Here is a 12,697-nt window from a genome sequence, read left to right as displayed (position 1 = left end):
TTTTCATATGTCTTTAATTTTTGCTTTCATTTTCAGCTCATTAAATGGAATGTCAAGTGGACAAAATCGAGCATTTTCGACACCATCTGCTTTTCGCATTTAATTTCTTGCAATTTCGTTTAAAACAATGCATACTATATACCTAGGTATTACATGAAATAAAGTATCATAATAAATGTTTTGGGTGTAATGTGTTCATGCATTGAAGTATTGTATAGTCTTGCATGTAATGCTTGAATGAAATTATTTAAAAACGCTCACGAATTATTCCTCAACCTAATATATATGTCTTTCACGAAATAATATTGTTGCTGAAGGGATTTCTTAAATAAACTAAACAAGTTCTTTGGAAATTAACTTGTCCGTAGAGTAATGCTGATACGCGAATCAAAATGTTTTTACTTTAGTTCTTAAATTTACTAAAGCACGTGAATACAGTTTTGATTACTCTGTTACCAGATTTGACATCGATACAGTGGGCAGCTGCCATTTCCAGGTTGAATTGAAACTGTTCCGTAGATTGATAGTTTCTCTGCGGGGAAATGGAAACGAAACACAAAACGCTTTTTTCTGTGTTGTAATGGGATTGTTTCTTTCAGTATTTTTACCGACGATGTTTGTCTAACGTTAAGTATTATGAACGCTCATCCGAAAAGAGTCATTTATCTTAGCTTCACATAGCGAACTGCGTAAAGATGAAATCTATAAAACACTCACTATGTTTTAGTCCATTTTTCTGACAGAGGAAGGAAACGAAGTGCCGTGAGTTCCGGGAATTGGTAAGTGGGACTACGCGTCACACCAATGAGTTTGATGGTTAACAAAAACATAAACTTACAAAACTTAGAGTTTTAAGCATAATTTTCCTTCCGAATATCGTGCGGATCATTGGATCAGATCTATCTTAAGTTTCCTGGACCAATGATCACGAAACTCAAGTAAGTTAATTTCAAGCAGAAAATGGTAAAGATGAAAACATAAAGTGAACGATAATTCATCAGAATTTTTAGAACAAACAGTTCAGATAGTATTATATTAATTTAAATGTAGCTCATTAATTTTTATGGTTTATTATTATTATAATTTCTATGTTATTTATTTATTTAATATTATTTACTGACTAAGTTGCACTCTTTTAATGACAACTGGACATTTGCTGATTCTAAGATAACTAATTGATTCAGTTGTTTAATTAAGAAGAACATTGTTTTTAAAATTGATTTTTTTTATCTTTTGAAATATCTGAATACAAGATGTTGGATATCGTATGTTTTTTAATTAATAAGTTTTTAGAGAAACACCCAACAAACTAATATTAATACAACCAAACACGTACGAGACCAGTTATTGTTCATTTTGTAAAAGTCATCTTATCTTCTCTCCGAAAAGCATGGCCAAGCGTTTATTGTAAAGATTATAGACCCAAGGTTCCATGAAAGGTCCTCTGTTATCGCCGAAAAAATAAACACACTCCGTACTTCGGAACGCGAGTGCGTAGTATTAGTGACACGGAGACAAATCTCATTAATCCATTACTGTTGCCAAGTAGTTGATGATAAGTGATAACAAATTCCAGGTAACCCACTGTGTAGTTGTGTGGTTAAACACGAACAAGCAATGGTCTATCCAATTAATAAACGAGTGAGAATACGCAGCTTATCACATTAATTTTGATTCTGAAATTTACATGTGACAAATGTAAATGAAACGTAGAAGACTAATATAGGTATACTATTTCATGTGGCCAGGAGGATCGGACATGACGTGGTAGTTATAGTTTGTTTTAGAATTTCGCACAAAGCTACTTGAGGGCTATCTGTGCTAGCCGTCCCTAATTTAGCAGTGTAGGGCTAGAGGGAAGGCAGCTAGTCATCACCACCCACCGCCAACTCTTGGGCTACTCTTCTACCAACGAATAGTGGGATTGACTGTCACATTATAACGCCCCCACGGCTGAAAGGGCGAGCATGTTTGGTGATCTAATAGAAGATCTAATGGCGCGACCGGGATGCGAACCCGCGCCCCTCAGATTACGAGTCGCACGCCTTAACACACTTGGCCATGCCGGGCCGGTAGTTATAGAACCAAATTACAAATCTGAGTGTTCATGTCTCGTTATCTCCAAATAGCACGCCACCTTTGCAAGCCCTTGAAGCGTTATGACAGTGACAATTAAGTATCATTAATGATGTTTTCAGTTAGCATTTGCAGTTAAGTTAAAATTGTTTCTACTTGTTTCTTTTTAACAATATATTTCGATCAATTTATTGTTAAATCTTCACCTTAAGACTTATATCAAATTCAAAGTTTTAGAGTTTCCACTAACCACTTGAAATATTCATGTTGTCTTATTGTGTCACTTTTTCTAACTGGATACTAACGTTATAATCTGTTAAGTTTTTGTATTCTTAAGGCCATTTTCCATAAGCTGAATAAATATCTGTACTTTTAAAAAATACGTTCACAATATTCATACTGCAAAATCGAAACAGTACAGAACGGTCTTACGTCCTTCACTCAAATAAGCAAGAAAAGTAATCTTAATATTTCAGTTTTATAGCTAACATTTGGGATACCCAGTGTGGGTATGTTTTAAAATTTTGTCTTAAAATATTAATTTAATAATTCTACTGCCCCTATCTGTTATACAATGCTATCACAGCCAAAATAACAGGCATATAGTGCAACCACACATGAACTAATGCTAAAACTGACTCTGTAGATTTTATGGTTATGTTTTAAAATGTTGTATAATAATTTCTACGCTCAAATTAAATACTGCGCATTATGTTTTTTAATAATTGTATATGCGTATTACTTATGTTCATTTTTACAATACCCAAGTCACGTATGCTACACTCTATATACATAAATGGAACTAACTGTTATGGCGTCCTCGGACGGGAGTGTTTCATGTGCATAAGATAAGGTAGACCTGGTTATTCTACACATTTTACTGTGTCATTTCCTTGCGTTCATTATATTTAATGAGTCATACACACATTTTTTTATTTAACTAAATGAAACGTTTCAGAAGCTATCAACCAACAAAGTAACAAACATATTTTAGTTACAAAGAAGATGAACAATTTCTGCGTATTGATATTATTTAGAAACAATGAAACAAGAGCAAAAAACACAATGTTTACATAGTTTTTATGTTTGTTTATTCTAAGTATAATAAAAAATTCAGGAAGTAAAACTTCTTGTACAATAGTCGTGTACGTTATATCAAAATGACCGTACATATTGGCAATAGCTCTGCAACACAGTCTCCGTTGCAACTGGTTCCTTTGCCCCTCCCCCCCGCGTCGCTAAACGGCATGTCTACGAACTTACAACGCTAAAAACCGGGTTTTGTACGCGTGGTGTGTAGCTTTGTGCTTAATTCAAAATAACGTTGTTACGTTCAAAGCACACCTCTCCGTTCATGCATTTTTTCATAATCCATTTGATGTACTAATACAACAGAAATCCATAGGTACAATGTCCGACGATATCACCGATATCGTTTCTTATGAAATACTATGAATACCTAATTAATTCTCCAGTTGTTTGAGGTAAGTGCCAGTTGACCAGATATATCGTGAAAGGTTGACTTGTGTGTACATGATTTGTGTGCCTTTCTTAGACAGAGCTGTTCGTGTTATGTTAAGTACTGTCGTTTAGGACGCGTGGACAGTTTTTTCTACTAATCCTATTGTTTGTGGATTCTTTGCCTACTGATGCTTGGGTACGACTTGTTTCTACTATCTTTCTGTATCATTCTGATGCTCCAAGTTTTTTCAATATTCCTCTGTTTTGAATGCCTTTCAGTAGAAGGGATATCCTAATCTGAAATATTCTAAATCTTCGATTTATCAAACCTTCATGAATCTAGTGTATAAATATTTTATTTAAAAAAAAAAAAATCCGCTACATACCTTGCTCAATATAATTCAATTTTCAGTGGTATCATACTACTTAGAAAACGTCACACAATGTCAAAATGTAGTTGTTATGCATACCGTTCCTTGGTTTTATTAATTTGACTGTTAATTTATTTTTTCTCACGAAGGTTTTGGTGGAAATTGTTTTGAAATACATTATTTGTATTAAATACAAGCTTACTGTTTGTTGCAAAAGTGATATCTGATTGTAGACATTTTCACATATGTCTTTACTTGTTCATTCGAACGTGCGTAAAAATATATTTTTCTGTCGCCAGTATACTAACCAGAGGAGCCATAATTTCAATACTAGTGCATATTCCTAATTGAAATCTGTAATCGAAACGATAAGATTTTTTTTTTAAACTCCGCAAAGTAACAAGTATTTGTATTTAAAACATTAGGTTTATTTAATTTCAATGCCTTCAGTATTCAAACAACAACCTTAAAAGTTTTATGGGTGCATTCAGGTATTTTTGACTTCTTACCTTAATGTTCATGTATAGTCTCTCCTTGTTACCGTAACGGTTTTACAAGTTCGTTGACAGGTAAAAAGGACAATAATCATTTGTGTTCATGTAATTATTGTTATCATTATCTTATTACTAGATATAATATATTTGGCTGTTGTGTTTTGTGCTTATGGTGAATCTATTTCATCTTAAGTAAACAATAGGAATAAGCAGGATTGTAGTTAGAAACATGAAAGGGTGCTTTACTACCTACTATACATACCCGTTGAAAAAAGCGTGAACTCGTTTATGTTCAAAATGGTCCAAAATGTTTTCATTTGAGGTAAATTTCAGATGTTATTTTTATAAATTAAGAAAATATATATTTTTTTAAAACAATCGCTGTTACATTATCAGATTTTATTTCAGAGGGTATTTCAAACCCCTGCTGACCAATTCTACGTTTTACGTGGCTTTCAAAATTGCGGAAATTAACAAGAAATAATGGTTACTCTTGATAAAATATAAGAAATCACAACTCAGTTTTGATACAAACAACGAACTTGAAGTTCCTCCATTCCAGTCGCTAAATAAGGTATTCCACGAGCAGTGGAAAAGTCACGTTTTACGCTTCTTAGTTACCTCTGATACATTTGAGATATTGGAATAAAAGATCAAGATATTGAAGATATCTTGTTGAAAGAGGTTCAGTGATTATTTATTGATATTGTCTATGAAGTTCTTCTCGTTTTAGTTTTTGAGAACCTACAGCTGCCTTTTGAACAAAAGCTAAGAATAAAGAATATATTTATATATATATTATCAATATACTTGTAACATTTCCCTGTATTGACCCTTTCTCTAGCAATAGCAATGCGTAAAGCTAACCATTCTGTTGAGTGCTAAAATAATAGTACTTACACAGTTTGAACTCCTAAATTTCATTCTATTCTTCTATGGCTTTGCTGTAAGAAAAACACACACACACACTCGCTCTGTTCTTCTAGACCCCGTACCTGTTGTTACGATTACACAGTTTTCAAAGGAAATTTTAAGAGTAATTTTTCAGTCTTTTTCCATTGAAGTCAATTGATGCATATAGGATTTTATGACTGAGCTTTTGTTACTAAAACTGTATAACAACTACAATATTTGAAGGCCAATGTGCTTAACTAAAATATTGTAATTTCGTAGAACTTACATAATGACGTTTTCTTATTAAAAAAAGAAAATATTTGGCTTCTGAGTTGTTACAAGCATAAACAATGATACGCTGATTCTGTTTCTCCAACCTTTTGTTCAATACAATATTTTAACTCTTTGATGATTTTTTAGCGTATGATACTTTTACATCACAAAGCCACATCTGGCTTTCTGCTGTGTTCACTGATGGATATTGAAATCCTGATTTTAGTTTTGTAAATCTGTAGGCTTACCGCTGCCCCAAGGGGATACTTTATTTTTCTGAACTGTTGATAATAGTTTTTCAGCATTTGGTTATTCGAGCATTTGAAAATCTGTTTTCTACTAAAAAATAATAACTTCTCTTTTATAAATAAAATGTCCGCCTATTTGTCTCTTGGACAAATTGGAATTCAATTTGGTAAGCATTGTGGTTCTCAATTTTATAATTATACTTTTGAGAGTGGGTTTATGTTTTATAAAAGTACTCGTACAATATTTCGAAATTTAACAAAATATAAAGATTTGGGGTATTTCATGGAATTCTTATTATTATCGAACCACAGATTATCTAATATTTCACTACTAAGAAATATTCTTTTCAAAAACTGTTTTAACAGTATAAGCCATATCTGGCGATACTAAGACCATGAGCACCTACAACACCTTCAAAAGTTTAAATAAATCATCCAAGTTTTTATATTTGTTAAATAGAACTCAAAAATTGCTAAAAACCGATTTCAATACCCGTGGTGGGCAACGCACAGATAGTCTATTGTGTAACTTCATTTTAAACAAAATATAAAAAATAACATTTTTATTAGAATAAAGCGATATAAACAGCACTCTGAAAATATGTTTTAATATATCATATTAACGCTGAAGGATTACATAGAAATTATGATTTAAAAGTTTTGCTGTAGTGACAGCTTTTTTTAATTTTAACAACACGTTTACACAGAAATTAATATGCATGCGTCCATAATAGTCTATTTTAATAGGCCTAATACCTATACATGTAATTGGTTTTTTGCATATATTTTTTTTATTTCATTTATGTTCATATGTAATGGACGGATATAAATCTATTTTCCCAAATGATATTATTATTCTGGTAGAACGCAGCTAAGTTCGACAAAACGTGTATAGTTGCGATGAGCCACGATATAAAAGTAAGAACTATCGAATTCACACTAAAACAAAACAAAAAAAAACATTTTAAAACGTTCTAACTAATCAAATGACCGTAACCTGGATAAAGCTGTATGAGAAAAAAATTGGCTTAGCAAGTGCAACATCTAACGAATGAACATTATTATTCCTAAATTATGTTATTTTAGAAGTAACAAAGGTACCCGTGTTACGTTCGACATTAAACCTCTTTTATCATTGGAACCGACTTCAGCTCATTTTTACCGATCTCGTCGCTTACATGAGCCCATTCGAGGCATTAAGACAGTAAAATAAAAATATCTATGAAACTTGCTATATTGCCTATCCATTTAAACTCAATGTTTGGGACGGATGACAAATTTCATTGAAAATTGTTGAGCTAGTTCCTCAAAACTTGCGACAGTCAGACTGACAGCTTTAATATATGAAAATATTTTTGTGCGTCCTAGTCTGCCTCTGAAAAAGAAATGTTCACTTTTCAAAAGTTTGTTTATTGATTTTTAAATTTGCGCAAAGCGACACTAGGGCTATCTGCGCTAGCCACCCCTAATTTAGTAGTGTAAGACTAGAAAGAAGGCAGCTAGTCATCACCACCCACCGCCAACTCTTGAACTAGTCATTTACCAAAGAGTAGTGGAACAGTCACGTAATAACGCCAAGACGGCTGAAATGGCGAGCATATTTGGTGTGACAGAACCACCTTTCAAAGCGCTGGGATTATAGGATATTTATTTCATTTCTATTAACTATCTACTCCTCTTACTTCAACTTACTGTAACTTATTTTATTCAAGTTTAATTAAGTGTGAGCTAATTAGAACTTGTCTTCTTGTAGTCACGTTTCAATTGGACACTGTGACTGAAAACAATGCCTATTAAAGTGTCAAAAATGAAGTATACTTTTGGAAATTTGCAAGCGCTCTACTAGCATTGTGAACTGTGTGAATTTTCATATATATACATAGCTGTATCTCATAGGATTCTAACGTTTTGAAAAGCAAAATTTATGTAGTAAGAAAGTAACGTGATTGAGTGTAAGGACAGGTCTGTGACTCGAACGTCTAGAAAAACACATCGTGAGTTTTAGTACATATTTTATATTGCATATTCTGGGTTTAAGTGCCTGTTTTTGTAAGAAATATTTTACACATATCTTGATATTGAAAGTTACATGATGATAAAACTTTTGCATTGCTATATGTTTATGTGTTTTCTTATAGCAAAGCCGCATCGGGCTATATGCTGTGTCCACCGAGGGGAATCGAACCTCCTTATTTTAGCATTGCAACTCTGAAGACTTACCACTGTCCCAGCGGGGGGACATGTTGCTAGAAGAGAAGTATCTATATCACTTATCTGACAAGAATAGGTAAACTTAATCCTTTGTCGTCACATCGAACCTGAACAGTTCCCCGTTGGTACAGCGGTGTGTCTACGGATTGACAACGCTGAAATCAGGGGTTCGATTCCTCTGGGTGGACTCAGCAGATAGCCTGATGTGGCTTTGCTATAAGAAAAACACCCACACAGAACCTGAACAAGCATCGTCAGGTCATAAAATGTAACTTAAAAAGCATCGGCATATCATATACAACATTGAAATTGATAAACATTGGTAGATCATAACAGAAATTAAATTTTGGATTGTTTAATGTAGCTGTTTACGGTTAAAGTGTCTAGTTTTTAAATCTTAAAAGTGAGACCTATTTTTTTTTCATGAAAATTATAAACAAAAATATTTGTATAAATATTAATTACTGTTTAATGATATATTTAATAATATTATTAATTCTTGAGATATCTCTCTCACTGTAGTTATTTTTCGAGCAACTTTTTATTGATCAGAAGTTTGTCATAAGATTCTGAGCAACTGTTATTCGTATTACCTTCAAATTACTATAAATAAATCATTCAAAAACGGAGTCCTGTAGGCGTCCTAAGAGAAACTATTGTTATACCAGGACAACACTCTAAAACTAGCTACCTCTCCTTTAGTCTACCAATCCAACTTTGCGCGAACTACCGCAAAAAATAAAAAAACAGGTAAAGTTTAAAGTTTAGTTTTTGTGTTTTATAGTAAATCCACATTAGGTTATGTGCTGTGCCTACTGAAGAGAATCGAACCCCTTATTCTAGTGTTGTAAATCTGAAGACTTATCGCTGTCTCACCGTGAGACTAAAGTTGAGTGTCACACAGTTTCAGATTGAAAAGATTAATTCGAAAATCTGGGTATAGGGCAGGTAACTGATTGAGGAGCTTTGAATTTAAAGACATGAAAAAACTACATCTAGTTTATAATAATTTGTCTTAATACTGATTTACTAGTTTAATAGTTATAAACAGATAAACGTATTATGTAGCTTTTTTTCCACCAGTGGTGGATATACCACATAATTCAATGTGACTAGGCTCCAGAAACAAACAAACCCTAGTGCATGTCTGTCTTGTATTTGTAACAGGGTGTTGTATCCTGGGAACGAGAGAGCATAGTTTGGGGCGGAAATATACCAGTTGTAACAGACGATTGAAAAACACAGTATATGCAGTCTCAAGTGGTTACACAAATCAACCAACTCTAGGAAATTTACAAGAAAAGCAAGGAATATATTATACTGAGTCGAACTCTATATCAAAACCTGTATGTTTAATTGACTTATAATGAATGAAAATCAATAATATTGATTACATAAAAGTTTACACTTTCAGTAACTTATATTAGTTCAATAATATTTCTAACGCTATCAACAAAATTATATAACTTTATCGATTCTTGTATTATACATCATATTTACATCTGGCAGTATTATTGGCGAAAAGAAAGTACCAATTTTAACTTATATAGAGTTAGTGTAGTACAAGTCTTGCACGTACAGATAAACTGCAATCCTCTGTCCGTATGTCTCAGGAACTTAGCTAAAAGAACCAGAGCAACTGGAAAATCTAAAACCCTCTGAGCAACTTCGAGTCTAGAACACTCTGTTATCAGAAATAGCCAACTACTTATGGTCCATAAAAACATCAGTTTTTATGTGGTGTTGTAACATAATCCATTCTGACTAATGGTGATAAACTTTGAGTTGAGTAGTTCATGAATGTCTTTTTAAGTGATTGGTGCCCAATGACCTTGAACTGGACACCAAATGACGTAAAACGTTATCTGTGTGTACAGTTTCAAATCCTGTCTAGTCTGTCTTGTATGAACATCTTTCCGACCGGACGACATTCGTTGCTACATTGTTGGTACTTTGTAGATACTTTCACATCCAAGAACCAATTCGTTTGACTTACAAAATAGTTTAGGTAGAATCATCTTACGTGAGAATCTTCTTTCTTCTCATTGATATGTAGACTAAGTTTAATACAGTGTGAGGTGTTCTTGACAGGTGTGTTAAACGTTCTCCTTTCGTTAGCATTTCACAACTAATATTTTGCAACACGTCCGCAAGTCTATAACATAGGTAAGTCATAAAAACTGAGTTAAAGCATGTGTTTATTTTAAAGTGGTAGTTTAGCTCGTGAGAAAGCTCAGTTGAAACATTTGTTTAATATTTCGCCATACGAAGGCCCGGCATGGCCAAGCGTGTTAAGGCGTGCGACTCGTAATATGTGGGTCGCGGGTTCGCATCTCCGTCGCGCCAAACATGCTCGCCCTTTCAGCCGTGGGGGCGTTATAATGTGACGGTCAATCCCACTATTCGTTGGTAAAAGAGTAGCCCAAGAGTTGGCTGTGGGTTGTGATGATTAGCTGCCTTCACTCTAGTCTTAAACTGCTAAATTAGGGACGGCTAGCACAGATAGCCCTCGAGTAGCTTTGTGCGAAATTCAAAAACAACCAACTTCGCCACACGGCCATATAAGTCTGTTGTTGGCTCGTGTGAAAGTGTAATTGTGAAACACTTGTTTATTTTAGGCATAATAAACAAGTTATTATGCAACTGCCGTAGTTGTTTTATGGTTTAATATTCAGTATGCAGAGATGACACACTAGTAATTAAAGGAATAAATGATGTAACAATAATAACAAAGTCTGGAAAGATAAAATATAGTTAACTGCAACGAAAAAATTAGACAAAAGAAGAATCAAAATGTCACTATTAATTATGGACGACGACAACACACTTTGTAATGAAACTTTTGTGAAAAATCCAATGAGATGATAACTGAAAATAGGCTCGCCTTAAGTTATTTCAGAGAATTTTGACAACTAAAAATCACCACGACGCATATTTTGTAGACAATTTTTAAGCTGATCGCTAAGGTGTTTCTTAACTAATGTTTGAATAGTCAAAGTAATAATTATTATTTTATTTGAAACACTTCATAATGGAATGTTGTATTCATAAGTCAAAATAGTTTGAAGACAAACTACTCCATATATATAACAAAGGAACATAAAATATATCTAATTGTAGTATTGAATGTCAGTTTTATATGAAATAAGCGGAAGACTGGACTTTCTTTCGATATTAACAAAATAATTAAAACTTGCATTTTGTTTTTTTTTTGTTTATTTTTGAATTTCGTGCAAAGCTACACGGGGGTTGTCTGCGCTATCCGTCCCTAATTTAGCACTGTAAAACTAGAGGGAAGACAGCTAGTCAGCACCACTACCGCCGACTCTTGGACTACTCTTTTACCAACGAATAGTGGGATTGACCGAAAATTATAACGCCCCCACGGCTGAAAAGGCGAGCATGTTTGGTGTGCTTTTCGTTTCTAATTACCATCTTTTAAAGTCCAACACGCCGATGAACAATTGCGTAAAATAATGTAGTATCCAAAAAACTAGAAGAACTGATGTTTCGGGGAAATCCAGACGATTAAAAAAAAAAAAGGTTAAAAGTTACCAATACATTTACTGTGTTGTAGAAAGACTGTACTTCAGGATATACAAGGTTGACATGAAACGATTTAAGTGTACATACTCGGAAGCATGTCATTGAGGATAGTTAAAATGATGAAAAACTAGAGCCATGAAAGTTTAGTGCTCATAACATACTAATGCACTTACCATGTAAACTTAAACGAAATCGCCCAGAATTGCGTGTGCATTTAGGAAAAGATATTGTATTTGCAGTGAAGAATAAATTGACGCTACTTAATTATAGGATAAGTATCTGGAAGTAAATGTACCATTCAATACAACAGTAAGTATAGGATGTGATTTTAACCACCATTAAGTAACTGCTTTTTTTCTTTTGGTGATATCTAGTTGAATAATACTTTTTTTCTTTACGGTTGGTGACAAAGACACGCTGAAATCCTCTCAGTTTCTTTATAAGTTGGTGATTTAGAGTCAAATACACTTCTTTGTGATTCAGTGATTAATAATTAACTTGATAGCTTATATACGCATCAGGCAACTTAAAATTTCTAACAGCTAACATTTTTTTTACATAGAATAGACGAGCGGAAATTAAAAGTATATGTATTTTCTTTACAGAAAAATCTTTCTATTTATACTACTAACATGACCACCGTATTTTATAATTTTTTTAATAACAGTATAGGACGTTGTATACCGAAGAATTAATGAAGCTTATCGGGGCATTATAAGTAATTCACTCTACACATGTCCTCTATGTAATCTTCCTCTGTCATTGTAATAGTTAAAACGACAAGTAATCCATGGCTACTTCCACTACAGTGGAAATTGGTGCGTAGAGAAATAATCGTAAACATTGTTTCCGTGTTTGATGTAGGAACACGTATTAAGTTGAAACTTCGTTTGAAAAACAAATGAGAAGGAGCCTTAATGTAGCTGACAATACATCGTCTTTACACGTTTATCTCTGATATTTTGCTTTGAAACAGTTAAAAACACCGATATTCTGAAGACTATGTTCGAATCCCCGACACATTAAGATTATTCGCGCTTTCAGCCGTGAGTGCATTATAACGTGACGATTAATCCCACTATTCTAAAAAGTAGCCCAAGAGTTAGCGGTGGGTGTTGATGAC

The 12,697-nt window shown here is 33.5% G+C and overlaps 1 protein-coding gene across 2 annotated transcripts in view; it reads left to right on the top strand.

The window, feature by feature from the left end:
- Nucleotides 1-12,697, top strand: part of LOC143222556 (uncharacterized) — a 191,643-nt gene that overhangs the window by 46,093 nt on the left and 132,853 nt on the right. Inside the window, exon 1 of one of the 2 annotated variants that reach the window (XM_076449195.1) lies at nt 9,947-10,194. The exons of the other annotated variant lie outside the window; for it this stretch is intronic. The gene's annotated coding sequence lies outside the window, so the exon portion shown is untranslated. Of the gene's footprint in view, nt 1-9,946; nt 10,195-12,697 lie in introns of those variants that run through there. 2 annotated transcript variants of the gene reach the window in all.

Source organism: Tachypleus tridentatus, chromosome 8, assembly GCF_004210375.1.
Source record: "Tachypleus tridentatus isolate NWPU-2018 chromosome 8, ASM421037v1, whole genome shotgun sequence".
NCBI classification, from domain to species: Eukaryota; Metazoa; Arthropoda; class Merostomata; order Xiphosura; family Limulidae; genus Tachypleus; species Tachypleus tridentatus.
The sequence above is the reverse complement of the archived record's forward strand: the minus strand, read 5'-3'. Positions and strand labels throughout refer to the sequence as shown.